Source organism: Penaeus japonicus, unplaced genomic scaffold (assembly GCF_977035675.1).
Source record: "Penaeus japonicus unplaced genomic scaffold, GWHDUDI00000001_assembly GWHDUDI00000006, whole genome shotgun sequence".
NCBI classification, from domain to species: Eukaryota; Metazoa; Arthropoda; class Malacostraca; order Decapoda; family Penaeidae; genus Penaeus; species Penaeus japonicus.
The window spans coordinates 11,144,086-11,149,085 of record NW_028234408.1 but is presented as its reverse complement, the minus strand read 5'-3'; the positions used below and the strand labels follow the sequence as shown (position 1 = coordinate 11,149,085).

Genomic DNA, 5,000 nt, shown 5'->3' with positions numbered 1-5,000 from the left:
CTTATAGGCATTATTGCTATCATTACTTTCAATATTATCATTATTATTATTATTACTATCAGTATTATCATTATGAATATCATCATTATCATGATCATCATTTTTATGACCATTATTAACTTTATCATCATTTGTATGATAATAATAATATCAACAGTATCTTTAGTTTTAATATCATTATCCCAATCATGATTATCACTGTCATTGTTATTACTATTATCAATTACTATTATCATTGTTGTTGTTGGTGTCATCATTGTCATTTTTATTATCAATATTATAATTATCATTGTTATCACCATCACTATGATCATTATTATCATTATTCTTAATATTATCATCATTCTCTGAATGATTAGTATCCTTATTATCATTAGTGTTTCATCACTTTTATCTTTGCCCTATCATTATCATTGTTATTTTCATTATATTTCCTTTTGTTCATATCACTATCATATTAATTGTTATCTTCATGATAATGATAATAGTTATTATTATTCATATTATTATTATCATTGCTATTATATTTTTTTAATTATCTATATCATTATCATCATTTTCATTACAACTATTATCTTCATATTTCTCATTATCATTGTTATTTTCATTATACTTTTCCTTACGATTGTTTAATCGTTGTCATTATTCTCAATATTATGATTATTATTATTTCTATTCTTATCATTGTTATTATCATTACTCTCATTATTACCATTATTGTTATTATCGTTGCTCTCATTATCATCATTATTGTTATTCTTATTGATATAATTACTATGATTGTTATCATTATCATCACTATCATTATCAAAGTCATATGCTAAACCAAATCTGAAGACTCTTTCATTACCATCCGCTAATGAAGTCCACAGATGTTCCCAGAGGAAGCTGATTAACATTACCCAGAATTCTTAATCGGATATTTTTCACTTTAAGTTCTTCCGCTGAGATGTTAACGTTGCGTAAGTGTTCTGTTCCTTGAAGATTACTGTTCTTCTTTCTGTTACATTTACTGTTGATTTAAGATCATCATCATATTCTTCTTGTTAGTGAGAATATAGATAGATTATCATTACAGTTAGCATTATCATGGGGAAAAAATTCTTTATTTTTTAGTAGCAACGTTACCGTCACATGCCAAGTCCAACATCAATATCGTTACCCTCATCATCAACAGTGTCAACAATAATATTAAATGAATTACCAACTATATCAACATAATAAACACCATCACTATCAACAGCACCATAGATCTATCTAATATCTAATATATTTAATGATTTACGTTGCAAAGTCCATGTTCTTTTAATCATAACTCATATCTTTTCCTTATAAAGAAAGCAAGAGCTGGCGCTTCTTCGTTCTACTAATTGTCATCACAACGGGCTCTTTAATCTACATTAGTTACTCAACTAGGTATGTATAAAATTATCTTTGTATTCTTCCTCTTCTTCATCATTATCATCATTATCGTTATCCCTACAATTATCATTAGTGTTATCATTTTCATTATTATCAACAGTTATCATTTTCATCATTATCAACAGTTATTACTACTACTATTCTTATATCATCATCACTATCTTAATCTTCCTTGTCAATATTAGTATCTTGATTACTTATAGAATCTTGTTATTGTTATTATCATGATTGTTATCAGTGCCATTATCATTATCATTGTCCTTGTTATTATTATCGTCATATAACTTTTGTTATTGCTATCATTCTTATCATTGTCATTGTTAATACTATTATTATTATTTTTATTATTACTATTATTGTTAATATCATTGTTACTACTATCATCACTATAACTTTTGTTATCAATACTATAATAATTATTATTTTCATCTTTATCAGTGTTATCATTACCAATAACATTATTATCATTATTATTGTTAGTATAACTTTTATCATTATCAAGATTATCTTTATTATACTCCTATACAATTTTATTCCTATTTTTGTTTATCATTCTCATTATCCTTATTTTTATTATCATTATCATTACTTTTCATGACACTATTACTATTATTATCATTGTTATTATCAACATCATTATTATTGTTATCAAATCTTATTATTATAATCATTATTGTAATCCCAATTCATTATAATTCTTATAGGCATTATTGCTATCATTACTTTCAATATTATCATTATTATTATTATTACTATCAGTATTATCATTATGAATATCATCATTATCATGATCATCATTTTTATGACCATTATTAACTTTATCATCATTTGTATGATAATAATAATATCAACAGTATCTTTAGTTTTAATATCATTATCCCAATCATGATTATCACTGTCATTGTTATTACTATTATCAATTACTATTATCATTGTTGTTGTTGGTGTCATCATTGTCATTTTTATTATCAATATTATAATTATCATTGTTATCACCATCACTATGATCATTATTATCATTATTCTTAATATTATCATCATTCTCTGAATGATTAGTATCCTTATTATCGTTAGTGTTCATCACTTATATCTTCCCTAATCATTATCATTGTTATTTTCATTATATTTCCTTTTGTTCATATCACTATCATATTAATTGTTATCTTCATGATAATGATAATAGTTATTATTATTCATATTATTATTATCATTGCTATTATAATTTTTCATTATCTATATCATTATCATCATCACTTTCATTACAGCTATTATCATCATATTTCTCATTATCATTGTTATTTTCAATATACTTTTCCTTCGATTGTTTATCGTGTCATTACCATATATGCTTATTATTATTTCTATTCTTATCATTGTTATTATCATTACTCTCATTATTACCAGTATTGTTATAATCGTTTGCTCTCATTATCATCATTTTGTTATTCTTTTATATAATTACTAATGATTTATCATTATCATCACATCATATATCACTTCATATGCTAAACGCAAATCTGAAGACTCTTTCTATTAACCATCCCTAATGAAACGCACAGATGTTCCCTAAGAGGAAGCTGATTAACATTACCCAGAATTCTTAATCGGATATTTTTCACTTTAAGTTCCTCCGCTGAGATGTTGACGTTGCGTAAGTGTTCTGTTCCTTGAAGCTTACTGTTCTTCTTTCTGTTACATTTACTGCTGATTTAAGATCATCATCACATTCTTCTTGTTAGTGATAATATAAATAGATTATCATTACAGTTAGCATTATCATGATCTTTAGTAGGCAACGTTCCACCCGGGTCCTTGCCAGTCAACATCAATATCGTTACCCTCATCATCAACAGTGTCAACAATAATATTAAATGAATTACCAACTATATCAACATAATAAACACCATCACTATCAACAGCACCATAGATCTATCTAATATCTAATATATTTAATGATTTACGTTGCAAAGTCCATGTTCTTTTAATCATAACTCATATCTTTTCCTTATAAAGAAAGCAAGAGCTGGCGCTTCTTCGTTCTACTAATTGTCATCACAACGGGCTCTTTAATCTACATTAGTTACTCAACTAGGATGTATAAAATGTATCTTGTATTCTTCTCTTTCCCACCTTTCATCATATCATCGTTATTATCGTTATCCTACAATTAATCATTAGTGTTATCATTTTTCATATTATCAACAGTATCATTTCATCATTATCAACAGTTATTAATATATATTCTTATATCATCATCACTATCTTAATCTTCCTTGTCAATGTCAGTATCTTGATTATTTATAGAATCTTTGTTATTGTTATTATCATAATTGTTATCAGTGTCATTATTATTATCATTGTCCTTGTTATTACTATCGTCATATCACTTTTGTTATTGCCATCATTCTTATCATTGTTATTGTTATTACTATCATTATTATTTTTATCATTACTATTATTGTTAATATTATTGTTACTACTATTGCCATTATAACTTTTGTTACCAATACTATAATGATTATTATTTTCATCTTTATCAGTGTTATCATTGCCAATGATATTATTATCATGGTTATTGTTAGTAGTGCTTCTATCATTATCAAGATCTTTATTATATTCCTATAACTGTGGGTGGGTGGGGGGGGGCGGGTGGGGGGAGGGGGGGGGGTGGGAGGGGGGGGCTATGTTTGTTTATTATTCTCATTATCATTATTCTTATTATCATTATCATTACTTTTCATGACACTATTACTATTATTATCATTGTTATTATCAATATCATTATTGTTATTATTGTTATCAAATCTTACTATTATCATTATTATTGTAATCTCAACTCATTATCATTCTTATAGGCATTCTTACTATCAATACTATAAATATTATCATTATCATTATTATTATCAGTATCATCATTATGAATATCATCATTATCATTATAATCATTTTCATGATAATCATTATTATCTCTTTCATCATTCGTATGATAATGATAATATCAACAGTATCCTTATTTTCAATATCATTATTCTAATCATGATTATCACTGTCATTGTTATTACTATTATCAATTACTATTATTGGTGTTGTTGGTATCATCATTATCATTTTTATTATTAACATTATCATTATCATTGTTATCACCATCACTATAATAATAATTATGATCATTCTTAATGTTATCACCATTCTCTAAATGATTAGTATCCTTATTATCGTTATTATTTCATCACTTTTATTTTTGACCTATTATCATCATTGCTATTTTCATTATATTTCCTTTAGTTCATATCATTATCATATTTATTGTTATCTTCATGATAATGATAATAGTTATTATTATTTATATTATCATTATCATTGCTGGTATAATTTTTCATTATCTATATCATTATCATCATCACTTTCATTACAGCTATTATCATCATATTTCTCATTATCATTGTTATTTTCAATATACTTTTTCTTAGCATTGTTTTATCGTTATCATTATCCTCAATATCATGATTATTATTATTTCTATTCTTATCATTGTTATTATCATTACTCTCATTATTACCATTATTATTATCGTTACT

The 5,000-nt window shown here is 25.1% G+C and overlaps 1 protein-coding gene across 1 annotated transcript in view; it reads left to right on the top strand.

Moving 5' to 3' along the window:
• The window catches only part of LOC122267165 (glycoprotein-N-acetylgalactosamine 3-beta-galactosyltransferase 1), a 29,629-nt gene that overhangs the window by 10,341 nt on the left and 14,288 nt on the right, over positions 1-5,000 (top strand). The gene's annotated exons all lie outside the window — the stretch shown is intronic.